The sequence below is a fragment of the Pleuronectes platessa genome, chromosome 21 (assembly GCF_947347685.1).
Source record: "Pleuronectes platessa chromosome 21, fPlePla1.1, whole genome shotgun sequence".
In the NCBI taxonomy this organism is placed as follows: domain Eukaryota; kingdom Metazoa; phylum Chordata; class Actinopteri; order Pleuronectiformes; family Pleuronectidae; genus Pleuronectes; species Pleuronectes platessa.
In genome coordinates this window covers 1,713,294-1,729,387 of record NC_070646.1, presented here as the reverse complement: position 1 = coordinate 1,729,387, position 16,094 = coordinate 1,713,294, and positions in this window count along the sequence as shown.

The following is a 16,094-nucleotide window of genomic DNA, read 5'->3' as shown; positions in this document are numbered from 1 at the left end:
TGTGTGAGGTCTCCTGTGGGCGGGGGGGGGGGGGGGGGGGGGGATGCAAAATGGCACAGGGGTTCATTTCTTTTTTTTATTTCAACCACGGGGTCCGTCTTGGATTTGCCAACAAGCAGAGCCCTCTACCGATCGCCCTGTAGGTTCCCCGGCTCCGGCTGCTCCGGTTGCTCCGGCTGCTCCGGCTGTTCCGGCTGTTCCGGCTGCTCCGGCTGCTCCAGCTGCTCTGTTCTGTTCTGAGTCTCGTGTTTTTCAGACGGTTTCAGGTATCGTGTCGTTTTTTCCCGCCTCACAGATCAGGAGCTCTGCATGTCAAAGAGTTAGCTTCAGTGTTCCAGAGGGAGAGGATCAGGGTGAACTTTTAAAATGTTCACTATTGTTACCTTCAGCTTTAAATACTGTTCACCGGCATTTTCTATCTCACTCACGTGCTCGAGTGTGTTGTTGGGCCGAGCGGCGTCTTCAGGTTCTTACGGGGCGTTGACGGGTCGGAGAGGTTCTGCTTTAACTTCCGAGGGAATGACACTGACTGATTTTCCGTTTTTGTGGCAGTCGAGAAAGTATAAAACATTCCAGCTCCCCCCCCCCCCTTCATCCCCTGACGAGCTGGAGAACATGAATGTGAGCGTACGGTGGTATCGGCCTGCCGGTGGTTGTACCCTGGCTGAGGTTTGACCCTGTGCCCTGCAGGGCGGGGCACCGGCGGGGGAATGTTAGTCAGAATTTACCTTTATGCTTGCAGCCTGGTCAGAACTCTACGTATCTTAGCACTTTAAGTTAGCATAGCCTATAAAATGTACACGTTTTCCAGTTCCCCATACATGTATATATTTGCCATGTTTAATTTACTCTTTATATATTGTTTATCTGTAAGGCAAAAAAAAAAAAAGTGAAGATATATTTTTGCAAATGTCGCTGCTCCCATGTGCTCCCACTCTGATGAACAGGAACCAGTGGGTTGGACGGTGAAGTCCCAGCACACGGGACACGTCTCTGTATAAAGACTTTAAAATATCAACTGGGATTCTCCTCGGTCTTCCTAAAGATCTGAACTTCAACAGCTGTGTGATGTCACGACCGCCCAGACCACCCACCAAAAAAAAAAGATGAAATCGAGACTTCTGAATTTCTGATCTTTGTAGTGAACTGTGTTTGTATCTGATAACCGGCCGTCACCTCCAATCAGCAGCAGTTTATCAATGCTCTTCTTTTTGATACGTGGGTTTGATTTTTATCACGAGTGGAATCTTGACTTGAGATCTGCCTTGTGGAACTTGAACTTCTTTTTGGACAAAAAAAACAACAACACACACACAACCATACACACACAAAGTTACACTGATGTCAGCTTATCTGAGGTTTTCGGTTACATGTGCAGTTTCTAATGTAGGGGATGTCCCCGCACACCCACCCATGCATTTACGCTGGTTTGATCCGGAAGAGGTGAGATGTGGTGAGATTAGAACAAAACAGGATGATGCAGGACATAGGTTTCAAGTCTTTGCATCAGTCAACTTCAGAAAACCCTGAATATCCCAACCAGGTCTGGAGGGTTTGTTTCCAGCTTCAACTTTTCAAAAGAAGGTTTTTAAAAAAGGTTTTTCCTGTGAAGATCAAAGGATAATTCCAGTTTGTCATCAACCTGTTTTCAGTGGGTTTGGACACTGATTCACTCGAGTCACATTATTGTGCGTTTGTTGTTGACCGCTGCGATCTGGCATCGCAGCAACATCTCAAATTGGTGATTTGCTCTTTCTGGCAAGCTAGCCGCTAACATGCTAGCCAACTGGGCCAGTGGCTCGTGGCCAGATAGCCACAGCAGCTTCTCTCCGTTTTCTTCACACTGCTCAATTTGTTCCTCCCTGGCCTTTCATCCATTCTATAAATTGTTATTATAAATAGTTATACATCTGCAGCCGCTCCTTCTTTGTACAGATTTGTATTTGGACTTTCTGGTTTGGTGTGTTGTTTGCATCTGAAGACTGGAGGCGGCTCTCAGCACCTCTGCAAATCAATTTCCTGGAGGAAACTCTACAGAAATTCTTGAGAAAAATGCTGAGGTTCAGGAAGTCTCGAAAATAAACGAGACGATCAGTAGTTGATTTAGTTTCCTCTCACATTTCCTTCCCCATCAATCATCCTCACGCTTCTTAATGGTGATTTTAATCTGGTTAAACTTTTTTTTACCCGTTTCTTTCCCTGTCTAAAAAAAGAGATAAACTGGAATTATCCTTTTTAAAAACTTCAGACTGAGGTGTACAATACAAAACTTTGAGGAGATACTTGACCATTAAATCCAAGAGGGCTTTAATGACTCCCAGTTGTTCTATCTGTATGTATGTTCCTATATCACGCTGTAAAAAATATTTAAAGCTGTGTACAGACAGATATTTTGAAAAGTGTGTAAGACTAATGTACTCTTTTATCCAACAACTTCAAATTGGAGTGTTTGTAAATCAATATATATATATATTTAATCCTGTCCACCAACAAACTAAATATAAGTTATATTGAATATATATTACTAAACCTTGCTCTCTTCCTCACAGTGTAGTGTTATGTCCTTTAGTCCACTAATGTCCAACTGTAGTCGAGCTGAGGGACGACAGCGTGGCCACAGACACACTGGATCAAAAGAAGATGATTGAAGGAGTCAGTCGTTACAAAGACAAATTTAAAGAGACACACATTTTGTTTTCAGGGCTTCTTCCCCCTGATCGATTATAAAAAGGTTTTTTTTATGAATGTAAAAGTTAAAAAGCCAAAATTCTGCAGTAAAACACTGAAGCTGCTGAAAAACTCCTCGTCAGTCCTACAGCTCAGACCTCTGGGGAATTATGATGTCATCAAAAACGCCCGAACTGCAGCTAGTTGTGCATTTTGCAAAAAGTCTGCCCCCCCCCCCCAACAAAGCCAGGGAAAGTGAGTTAAACCCAAGTGTTTGAGACAGAGGCTGAAAGGAGGAGCTGCAGCAAAGGACAGTCTGAGGAAAGAGATGTTTTCTGAACATTCGAGCATGAAAAACCTTTTCAAGTAATAACACTAATATGTAAATGATGAACCTGTTTATGAGCAGAATGTGTGAAATATCACACGACATCAAGAGAAAGAAAGAAAGAGAGAAGCACAAAGATCCAAATTTAATGAATTTGGAAACTTTAATTTAAAGGTAATATAGTTGAACTTCAAGTCAAACAGCAGCTGAATGACTTTTTTTGTCCACAGAGGAAATGTACATCAGTACCCCCCCCCCCCCCCCCCCCCCCCAACCCCCCCCATCAGAGGACCTGAACTGGCTCATGGCCAAAGACAACAAGTTATTTCCTGTATTTTGAGCAGCAGAAAACGTGGTTGGTGGGTTTGCTGCTGGTGTCGTGTGTGGAGAGATGCATTGTGGTTAACGTTCGGCCGGCAGCAGCGATGCAGAGCGATCACGCCTCACAACAAACACACATGTTTACACAACCTGCACCGAGGTCCATCACATCAAGCTTTTAAACAATTGTGAAGAAGAAGAAAGGCAACAAAAAAAAAAGAAAAATCTGCGCTCACTTGGTCTGTTTTCCTTCTTGTGACCTGACAGCGAACTCACTCAGTTTACTGAACACAAAGACTTTAAATTTAATATTTCTTCATCGTGAAATTTCACTCAAATTTACTCAGGAGCATAGATACAAGAAAAGAACGTTTAAAAAAAGATCTAATTCTCTTCACTTTCACATGAAGCCTAAACGAACCTCGACACTAACGAACTCTCCACAACACGAATCTGCAGATTAACAACAGATGTATAAAGAATCACTTTTATCTTTTATCTTTTCTTTCTCTGTAAATAATCTGTCAAATAAAACTGTAACTTGCACAGAGACTCGTGTTGACCTGGTTTCTTCATTTGCTCTCGACACTTATTTTAAGAGTTTGTGACTCACATGAAACTATCAATTGTTGTCGTATAAATACAATTTAAATGTTTGCCTTTTTTACAATATGCTTCAGATTTATATAATTACAGTAGACTAATTATTTACTGATAAAAACTTAAACAAATTAAGTGTTTGACCTTTCATTAATCAATTATTTCATAAATAACCAAGGACTTAATAAAATTATTACTATTTATATATGTGTAAATATATTGACTCCTTATTGGAAATTTGATGGTTTTGACAAATGCAATTTTAACGAAGAAAGAATTTAAATGTCTAAAATGTTTTTTGTTCATTTTTCAAATAACAAAGTTTGTCTGTAAAACATAAAAATCGATTTAGATTTTGTCTTTTGATGAAAGGTTAGAACTTTCTCTTTTTTGACTGTTACCAACCAGCAACTCACTTTTTGTGGTTGTTTTGTAGGATGTGCTGTTTTTTTTTTTGTCAGAACAAACTTTTAAAATAAACTAATTTACTGAAAGCACAAAAATACATACACACTTTTAACATTTGATGAGGCGCAGGCAGAATTTGATTTTATTTCAAGTTTGTTTCCTCCGTCTTTCGCTCTGAGCCGCTAACTTCACTTCGGGGCCTTCCTCAGGAAAAAGAGAGACGCACCCACCCATCCGGGCCACAAAACCACAGACGCTGGTCGACATGTGTGAGCAGCTACAGACGACACAAGGCTGCAGGGAGACGCAGCAGAACATGAGCATCAGTCGATAAGTGATGAGAAGCAGCTCACTAATGAAAAACAACAATTCACTCGCATGTGCACACACTGCTCGGGCCCTGCACACACACACATGCACACCGACACCACACACAGACACACACATGCACACAGCAGCAGCTTGCAGCATTTAACGCAAACTCACACAATCAATTCCAGGAAGAAAAAGTGTTGTTGTCATTTCTGTGTTTCCACTAACGCTCACACATCAGCTGAAGCTTCTTGTTTTTGGCAAAATATTATGATCTTTAAAGAAACAGTTTAAAGTTCAAGAAAATGTGCATTTTTCGTTTAATTCATTTTAAATTATTGAAAGTTTTTCTGCTCTTAAGAATGTTACAGGAACCTGGTTTTAAAAAAAAAAGGCACTTTCCCATTTGTTTCCATCTCTTTTTCAGTTTCCATGTGGGAAGTGTGTAGCCAGCCCACTAGATGGCCACAGAAACCACAGAAACCACAGAGCTGCTTCACTCCACACCAGAGCAGACTCACACTACACCTGCACGGGTTTTGCTAAATTCATTTTTAAAACAAAAAAGAGTTGAATGACTTACTGGAGACTTGCATTCGATGGGCATTCGAAAGCAGAAGAAAGCTCCTGATGTGAGATGATAACAAGTGGGTTGTGTTCCTAATCGCATATGACGTCATTTTAATTTTATTGCAACTGTCAACTTGCATTTCAAGTCATTTTATTACTTTGCATTAATCCCCTAAAAGGTCCTGACCCCAAAATAGGTAAAAAATGTCTTCTTTTCAAAAGTGTCCCGACTTCTCCTTCACAAAGATGTTCCAACTTTCTAAGAACGTCCTCCCCGTCCAGAGGTGTCTTAATTTTCCAAGTATCAATACTTTCTAAATGAAATACTGGCTTTTAAAAACTCTCCCTGTCCCAAAATTGTTTGCACATGCTCAATATTAATACACATTTGGCAGCAGGTTGTCTTTTCAAGTTTAAAGCTGCAACAAGCATCACCACAGACCAAACAAGCCCCATTCCACTTAAGAAAGTTCAGTAACTGACAACCATTTTAAAGTCAACTGACCCTGTGGATCACCTGCTGCTGTAGGAGTCAGTGCTGGTGTCCCACATGTTGCACTGACCACATGTCCATCATGTCGACTGGCAGAAGGCCACAGATCGAAGCCCTCGGTGCCGTGGCTGAGTGAGTAAACACACAAGGCCAAAGATGAATTCATCAGCATGACGCACACACACACTCACACACACAAACACACAGTGGATTCATGCAAAACGATAACACACACACACACACACACTGTAACACTCCAACACATGTAATCTGCAGGGGTAGTGGCACAGCCAGTGTCGGCGTGAAGCGGTGAACTGCGTTTGAACCGGTGACCTCTGTAACTCACCCATATTGATGGCAGGCAGCGCCCTCGCTCACAACACAGCGCTTCAGCGAGCGAGGCGTCCCCCCGGGGCCTGGAGGCGTCAATAGGGGGGGGTAGAGGGATGGAGGGAGGGAGGGATGGAGGGAGGGATGACAAAGGAGTGAGGATTATTTCCAGTCAAGTTCATCTTGTCAAGGTGTTGTGGTGGAACAACAGAGAGACGTGAACCTGGAGAACAAGACGTCCATCAGGGGGAAGGTTCCAGTCCTGATCCACTCACTGGCCAAAAGTATGTGGACACACAATTATTACTCCATCATGTGTTTGTGAGCATGTTAATCGGGTCAGATATACACACACTCCACACAAAGAAGTACTGGAAACAACCACCACTGGTCTAAAGCCTCTCTACATGTTTACAGAATTAAACTGTCTCATTCGGGGAACAAGGCACCAAACCCAAACTATTACAACACCAGTTCAACACCCCTGCCCCCCCCCCCCTCCCCAAATAAGTTTCCATTTGCCAGCTCAATGTATATAGTGTGTGAGTTCCTGTTGGAGGCTGTAACTGGGCCGAGCGATATGTTAGATGCGTTCCTCTTTGTTCCACGTGACTTCCTGTGGCCCACACAGAAGACGAGCAGTGAGGGTGACACAGAGGTGAGCCGCCGCCGCCGCCCTGAATCATTCATTTTCATGTATAATTGCCTAATTTTTTGCATTACCATAGAACGTGCCCCCCCCCCCACTCCACAATGTGTGTATGAAACATTAAGCTTCATGCATGTGACTCACATGTTAGCATGCTCTTATCCGTAACACACGATCCATTATGGATGTTAGGAGGTGAACGCAGCCTGCATCAGGACGGAGTTGTTCTTAGAGCTACTGGTTTTAAACCATCAGCCTTCTGCTTTAATATTTGATTGAAGAAGAGGCAGCGGCTGACGTCTCACAGGCGTCTTCTGCAGGGTCCCCCACCCAGAGGACATGGTGAGGTCGTCTCTGTCCCACTGACACGGAAGATGTTGACCTTTGTAAAGTGCAGACTGGGTCAGTACCTGCAGAGGCCACCAGGGCTATGAGGACTCGTCCAGTAACCGAGTGTTGACGACAGATATGAGAAGAAATTAAGGTTTTATTATGATTTATGACAAAAAGAGTATCGTTGAATATGTCAATAAAATGGTAATTAATCTCCCGAAATGAAGATTTTTTATAAATGCCTTCTGGAAGTGGAAGTGAGTGCAATGAAGGTGGGTCATGTTAATTGACCCTGATGAGGCCTCTGATTCTAGTCCACATACTTTTGTCCACATGGTTAATTAAAAGCTCCCAAATGAGCTTTACGAGATTTGTTAATTAAAGTCACAACTCCAGAGTTCGACTGTATAATTAATCTTAATGGTCCACGTAGTTCATCCATTAATGATGATCAATTAAAGAAACTGTCTCAGTGAACTGGACTCAGATCAGCGGCTCCTCTCGTTTAAACCGTTTTATTTTTCTTTGAAGCAAACAAACGGAGGCAGGTGCTTGAGAATCTACCAAATCAAGCATATGGCCCCTGAGGTGGAGGCGAAGGGAGCGAGTGATCTCCTCCACACGGGGAAACGTTCAGCTCGGCTCCACCCGAGCACCGGGTTCTGGGAACAGATGTGTCAAAGGTGTCGCCCCCCCCCCCCGAGCCGCCCGTTTGACCTCGGCGGCTCCGGCTGAGAAACGTGGACGACGTCTTCTTCTTCTTCTTCTTTTTCTTCTTCGGGGGTAAAAAAAAAGGTGTGGATCCCATTTTAACACTTGTGTGGCTTTATTGTCAGTTGCAATATGGAGCTGAGCATCTCTGTGGCCCGTCTGCGAACACGTCAACGCGCTGATCCGTCGGCATATTGCTCGACTCGGGGAGTTTTGGTCATTAGCCGGCGCTGCTCTATGGCAAACGGGCGGTGTGGCCCCTTTGTGTCCCTCGCAGGCGGCGGTATCACAGCTCTGATCTGTCGCCCTTCGCTCGCCTTAATGTGTGAAAGCAAGACGTGTTGCGCCTATTAGCACTTCTTGGCACGGCCGGCACGCTGATCCCTCCTCCCCGGGGAGCCCGGCAATATGGTGCCGCGCGGTGACCGCCCGCCAGCCCCGGCTCCCGCTGTCACAACACATCACACATCCCCAACAACCAGCGCCTCCACCTCCTCTGCCACCACACCTCCATCACCGCGGCTGGATGAGTGACAGCAGAGCCGAACCGCCGGAGCCAGGGGTCCACCGGGGGGGGTGGGGGGGGGGGGGGGGGGGGGGTAAGGGAAAAGTTTTAGGAAGGGAGGAGCTCAAAGTCTTTAATCACCGAGGGTCAGTGAGGAGGGGATGATGATGGCTCATGCAGGAGCAACATCATCTTCATCATCATCTTCATCATCTTCACCTCTTACAGGGTCAGTGAAGAGTTGGTCCTGCGTGTCTCAGGATCATCAGAAGGCTCTAATGCTCAGTTGAGACGAGGAAGATTATGAGGGAGGAACAAATTCATGGATCTGAACCAAAGTCGAGTGGGTTCTTCTGTGGTCCATGCCCCCCCCCCCCCCCCCCCCCCCCCATCAAGTTTCATGGTGATCTGTCCGGTAGTTTTATTGAAATCCTGCTAATTAACAAAGGCTGATTCAAACATAACCGCTTTGATGGCAGGTAATTAACTCGAAGCTAAATTTGACGATATCTGATGATGTTTGTATTCAGTGTGAATTTAATGTGACACGTCTTGTTGTTACTTCCTGTGATTAAAGAAAAACATTCTCTTATCACCAGTAATAAAAGTACTGATGAGCCCGACTCCATGTTGGTGAAGACGAGCAGGAGAAGGAGAGGGGAGAGGGAGGAGGACATTGTGACCTTCAGCAGAGGTCGGAGGCCTCATGTGAACGCAGGTCGGTGCAGTTGTTGACTTGTTCCTGTTCCTGCACCGGTCCGGTCTCTGTAGAGCCGCTCTGCACTCAGGCCTCACTGCTGCCTCTCAACACGTCAGTGGCACCAACGATGTCGGTTTGAAGCCAGAGTATTTCAAACTGTCCCGTGTGAACAGTTTGCATCAGAGACCTGGTTTAAAATGAGGTGAAGTTTACAGATTAGAATCAGATTCAGCTTCAGGTTCTGGTGTAAATCTGAATAAAAACTGTTTTATACGATTTTATTGTTGCAAACATCGGCTGCAGGAGCTCAGATCATCTTCTCTTGTCAAGTCTCTGCAGGAGAAGCTGTGGCAGCAGTTTCGTGGAAGTTTAGATTCTGATCTGTAGCGGGTGTGTGTGTGTATGTGTGTGTGTGTGTGTGTGTGTGTGTAGTGTGTGTGTCTGTAGCGTGACTGGCAGTAATGTGGTCAATGTGGCTCCTACGCCCTGTAAAGCAGCATGATTCATGCGTTTACTGTGTATTTTTACATTTGATTCTGACCAACACCGCGGCACCACATCTCCATCACGACGACACACACTCCGGTTCCACACAACACAATCTGTGTGAGATGGCAGCGCTCGGACCCGAGATGGTTTGGCTCCATTTCTGACTGTGGGAGGAACTGGAGACGTGTCATCCATCGTTATTCACAGTCAATGGAACCAGTACAAACACTGTCCCCCCAAAAGGGGTCAGAGGTCGGATTCTGCTTTCCAACAGTTCAGCATCACAACACAAACAGACAAACACACACAACACCTGCACAGACACACACTGCATCTGTACGTGCTGCAGCAGAGGTGCAGTGACACCGTGACTTTCAGCCACGAGTGTGACGCCTGTGCGATGCCTGTTGTACACAGCTATCACCGCTCGGCCCCCCCGCCGCCCTGACAGCCCCCGGTGGGCACGTGGTGGCGGTGTGAGGCCTCGTGGCCCCGGCACCGGGAGGACGGGTTCTGACCTGGAAATTAAATTAAAGCTCCATGTGGCCGGGGGGGGGAGGCCCGGACAGTAAAGGATATTTAATCTCTGCGCTGGAAGCAGGGAGGTGAGTGGGGGACAGGGGGGGGGGGGGGCAGGGGGACGACACTATAGGAGGAGATGGGGTGAGGGGAGGTGGGAGTGGGGGGGTAGCCAGGGCTGATCTGTCACAGCTCCACGCCTGGATGCCCATGCTCACATTAACACTGACAAGACAAAGAGGTGACACATCGCGGCCTCCAGGGGCCTCGCTGCACGTGCACATGCACATGCACATACACATGCACATGCACATGCACATGCACATGAAGGCATTTACTCACATTCACACTCTACACACGGAGAAAAAACCTTTTAGATATTGAATTGTTTGTTTGTTTTTGCTCCACACACACACACAAGTCTTGAGCTTCCTCCTCGTCCCTCGTCTTCATCTGCTCTTCATCCCCATGAGTCACTGGTGTAATCTTTAAAAAACACCAGTTCACTGCAGCGTCCAGTGAGTGAAACCATTAGAAAGGCTCCTCTCACACGTGGCCCTGGTGAGGATCCCACAGGAAGAGGAAACACATGATGGTTCACAAACGTTTTGGCGGAGGGATGAAGGCTGGCAGAGAGCGACGCCAAAACAGATTGAACTCTGGGACGTCTCACCGAGCGGGGGGGCCGCCCGGCGGTCACCGGGGGGCACGGCTCCGGTCAATGGGGGCTGGCACAACATCCTGAGGAGAGTGTTGGGCCCAGGCGGGGGGAGGAGGAGGAGGAGGAGGAGGAGGAGGAGGAGGGGGGTGGGCGGTGCCAGGCGTGGTGGTGTCACCGTCATGTCAGCCCGTGTCAAGTGCGATCATCGTTGGCTGTAATTTTCTGAGCAATTAGAGAGTTTATATTGAGAAGGCTCGCCAGCTGACACACACAGGGACCGGCTGAAGGAATTCCTCACAGGGAGGCTGGACACACACACACACACACAGACACACACACACACACACACACAGAACGACATCCAGCTATACAACAATGAAAGTTGTTTTCAAACACAAATCACTCATTCTTTCAGTACAGACATGAATATTTGGGTCACGATCCTTCCTGGTGAATCCGGTAAAATTACTCATCTCCCCTTTTCTGAATTTCAATATTAGACTTCGTCCTGATTGGTTGAGAATATTAAACTCATTTCTTCAGACAGCAGAATTTACTGAGACCAAAGTGTGTGATGTCTTTGTTAGAATATATCTGGACTAAGAAATGTTTGTGCGACTCTGCTGATGTGTGACGGGAGATGATTTGGAGAGGCCACTTCGATCTGACACAGTTAAAAGAGGGGCATGTGGTCCCAGTCCTCCCAGTGACAAACTGGGAGATGACTGACTGACGAGCCCCATCGTCACATCAGCCCCTTCTCTCACACACACACACACACACACACACATAGACATAAAGAATGAGAACAGGAAGACACAACAATGTGAACAAGTGAACATCGATGCAGAGATGTTTGTACTTTATGACCCTTAAATATTAACGTACAAGTATGTGCACCCCCCCAGTGATCTGCCAGAGAGACTCAGTGTCTCACTCACACACCTCAGTCTCACTCTGTTGTCTTTCTCTCTCTCTGACACACACACACACACAGACACACACTTTCAGGAAGCTTGAACATCTCCCATGCCACCCGTTGTGTTACTGACTCTCTCCGGGTCGACTCGCTGCCCACATCCTGTCTGCTCCCGCCGGCCGGTCGCCCGTCACCAGCAGCCGCACGAGGACCAGCATCTGTCTCCACCGACCGGGGGACACCGAGCTGATCTGGAGACGCCACCGGCCTGATACCCGGCCGCCGTGGAGTCAAGCTGCTGTGATACACATGTGGGTTTTTTACAGGGAGATGCACAGCAGCTCGATCAACAGGTCACAACTACTGACAATGGGTCTGAAGGAATAAGTGAGTGGGGCTGAGATGGAGCTCTGATAAATGTCAATTCAGTAAAATCATTTAGGTTCATCTTCATTTTCTATAGGTGCCTACAGAAAAGTGTCTCCTCAGATCAATAATGTTTATTAAATCTAATCTGACCGATATCATCATTAGGGAGGAAAAACATTCTGATATGGCAGATGTCATATTCACAAAAATTTATTTTACGGTTCAACCACAGACTTTATTATAAATATCTGTAAATAAAAATGAAACACAGAACCAAATTTACAGAAATAGCGAAGTAGTTAATATTTCTGCAAATAAAATGTAAAAGTAAATGCATTTTTCTGCATTAATTACTGTGTAAAATAAGTGTTTGTATTTATATCCGCCAGGTATCAAATAAAAATCTTAGCCTGAATTTTATTTTCTGTATTTATTCCACACTATTTACTCTACATGTGTTAAATTTGACATATACATATATATTTGACACTAAGCAGTTATAGAAGTTATATTTACAGGTGGTCTGAACTTCCTGTTTAACTTTTGTGATATAACCGATGAAAAGCTGCTAAAAACTGAAAAAAAAGATGTCGCAACACAGAAATATTTATTTACAGTTTGTTTCGTGTGTTAAACCGTGGCTCTGCAGCAGCGAGTGGGTTGAACTGAGGAAAGTGTGTCTCTGCTTATGAAACACACTTCTCATTTATAAGAGGAAGAAGGTGTCATTTCCCCTTTCAAGTTACGAGAGAGCTGCTTGAAGAGAAAAACTCAAATCTACTTTTAAACTTGTTATTTATTACACTTCTCCTCGTCTCGTGACTCTAGAAAGCTCCGGCTCTGGAACGTGAGCTGTTTGTGAGATTAGTCTGATATTTTTTTGTTTTAGTTGTCGATGAGCTGGAGACAGAATGAGACAAATAGAGAGACACACTGGACAAAGGACGGAGGAAGATGAAGGAGAAGAGGAAGAGGATGAGAAACAAACAGAAAGATTCCGTCCTCCTCCTCTTCCTCCTCTTCCTCCTCTTCCTCCATCATGTTTAGGTGCAGGGTGTATAAATACCCCATTCTCCCTCAGGGCCAACTCAGCCCAGCAGGACCCCCTCTGCCCCCCCCCCCCCCCCTGCTCAGACCTCCCCCTCACCCTTCCACAATCTTTACTCCTCCTTGTCCAGCTCCCTCCTCCCCCCCACCCGCCTCCCTCTCTCATTGTCTAATTAGGATCTTGGGCCTCGTTAGGGCCGGGGGCCCCGGGGGCCCGCTGATACAAAAGCTGATTCCATCTGACGTAACAAGTCAATGCCAAGGGGACAGATGCTAATTTTAATTAATTAAATGGAAGGGTCAGCTCGTGACAAACGAGGGCCAGAGGGAGGGTCGGGCGGGGGGGCGCTCGGACCAGCCGGACCCCGGCTCCTCTGGAGGGGGGGGGTCCGCCCGCTTGTTGTGATCGCTGCTGCTGTGGAGCTCCCAGATGAGGACTTTGCAGGCAAGTCATGGCTGGTAGGCAGCAGGTGATTGGAGGGGAAGAGACAGAAGGTGGCGTTGCACCTTGTTAGCACCGATGACATCACGCTCGGCTCTGGTTTGGGGTCAAATTGTTCAGAAAACGAAGCTGCGCCTCATTTTAAACTCCCCTGATAGTTTTCATTAAAATGACGATAATGGGCAATTATATTTGTCCTGTTTGTCACGCATGACCAGAAGCTGCAGGAAACCTCGGCTGCCACGACACAACTTTCATTAGGCTGCATAATTATGAGCATAAACGATTAATGATTAACTGATCAGGAAATGAAATAGCCATTACACTTTTAAATTGAGAACATATATATTTATATGTATAAATTAGTTTATGTTTTTTATACATAGAGAAGCAGAATATCTTCACAAGATATAACTTGATAAATGATGAATGGATCATCAATGAAAGTTCTGTTAAATTGATTCATTGCTTCAGGCCCAGTTTATGTCTCAAGCTGAGAATAATATTTGACTTTTGTTTTATTCAATATTTTATTTTACAGATGATAAAGTCGTCAAACTTCTGTGTCTTAATGTTTTTAATGTGAAACAGCACATTCTGAAATTTAAATTTCAGGTCATGCAGATGTTTAAATCAGAAATCTGCTCAATTAGAATCCAAATGAGGAAAATATCTTATCAAGTAAAATGCAACAAGACAGAAACAAGACAATTGAGGGAACGAGTATTGAGCTTTGATATTTTCGTTTCTTTATAAGTTTCTCTGTTTCGACTCATCCTGTAAAGAGTTCAACTAAAGTCAGTTTCTTGTCTTGTCAGCATCAGTGTCTCTTGACGTCTTCCCAGTAGCAACCACAGGTGTCTCCACCAGTTCAAACCACAGGTCCGTCCCTTCAGCCTCCTCGAGATGAGCTGATGATAACGATCTGCAAACATTTCCTGAATGAAGGTGTCAAGACTAAAATAAACCGCAGCAGTTTGGTTTTCTGGTAAATATTAAGGACCCCCCCCCCCCCCCCCTCCTCGTCTCTCTTCCCCCCTGACCTAGTTCTGGCATTTGATCCTGCCTGGGAGATCAACCCCCTGGAGGAGGCCCGGTGTCAGCCCGGCACCGCGTCAGCTCCGACACAAAGGGCACGCTTTGTCACTTCATGTTTTCAAGGCTCCAAAAACCCGGTTGTTTTCATTGTTGTTCCGGCGGCAGGGGTCAGTTCCTGGCGGTGGCCCCGGCCTCCCTGTCGCTCCTCCCTGTCGTGCACCTGCTGCCACTGTTGACCGTCACACGACAGGGAAGCAAATGTCTCCGCTCACAGATCACAGCCCCGAGCGCCAGCCGGCATACCTCCAGTGCTGCTGAGGAGAGTCGGATGTATCACGAGAACATGTTTCGATTTAAATATCTGATTTTAATCGGTTAAAAAGAGACGAAAACCTAATTTCAAGGAGTTTATTCAGCTGCTTGGACATTTTCAGTTTATTCCAAACTAATATTTTAGTTTCTATAATTAGAGAGAGAAAAGACAATCGAACAGGTTGTAAAGAGTCTAGTTTATAATGTTTGGATCATAATTTTTCTACACACAGTAAGTTTTTCTGTTTTGACAGATTGTTTAAAACCTGTGTGATCGTGAGTCTCGTCCTAACCTCAGATTTGTTTCTAACAATTCCACTTGCACTCGATTGTAAGCGTTTATCAAAACTGTGAATTGTGTGAAACGTCTCTCTGGAAAGAGGATAAACTTTTGTTCAAACTACCCCCCCCCCCCCCCCACCCCCCGCCCCCCCTCTCTCATCCATCTCCTCCGTGCACGATGACTCAGAGACACGGGGCATTTTCACAGGGTGTCCTTGATGAGGCCTCGCACAAATTAGCCAAAGTGCCATCTTTGCGGTCGCCACTTACTCTGTGACAGCAGGAAGAGTGAGGGCCGCTCCTGGCAGGAAGTGAGCCCAGAACCTGGCGTCCTCTCGGTGTCGGACACCGGCCGAGCTCCTCTGTCACGGCCCGCGCGGCGCCGGGGGTCAGCAGCCATCACACACCGCGGCGCTAATGCTGCTGATGAGAGAGAGCCGGCCTCGCAGGCCTGCACACCCCCGAGGTGTGGCCGCTCAGCATCAGGTTAACCTGAGCTGACAGACCGTGCACCAGGCTGCACACACACACACACACACACACACACACACACACACACACACTGCCGTGCACGCACCCACACAAGTACTGATTCATAAAAACACACACATGCACACATGCACACATGCACATATACACAAATTCATCAAAATAGCCACAACATTTATTTTGGAACTCCACATAGGGAAATAAATGTGTGTGATGTCACGTTGATAAAGAGACGTTCATGAATTTAATTTGAGAGTTTTTCACCTTTAGTTTCCAGAGAATGTAAATATGTAAACAAAGACACAACAACAAGAGTTTAAAGGCAGCGCAGCTAAATGTTAAAAGAGCACGGAGACACTAACAGGCATCAAGTTCAACATGTTTACATTTACTTATTAGATCAACACACAAGAGACTATTCATGACAGAATTAGTTTTGCAGGTATATTGAAATAAATTATAATCATTTTAACCTGATTATGGCAAAAGAGGAATTTGGCCTACAAAGTTTTTAGGAATAAACTTTTTGGGGACTAGTATTAGGGAATAATAATTTCTGATACTTATATATATACATGTTTAAAAAGTGTGAATGATTCC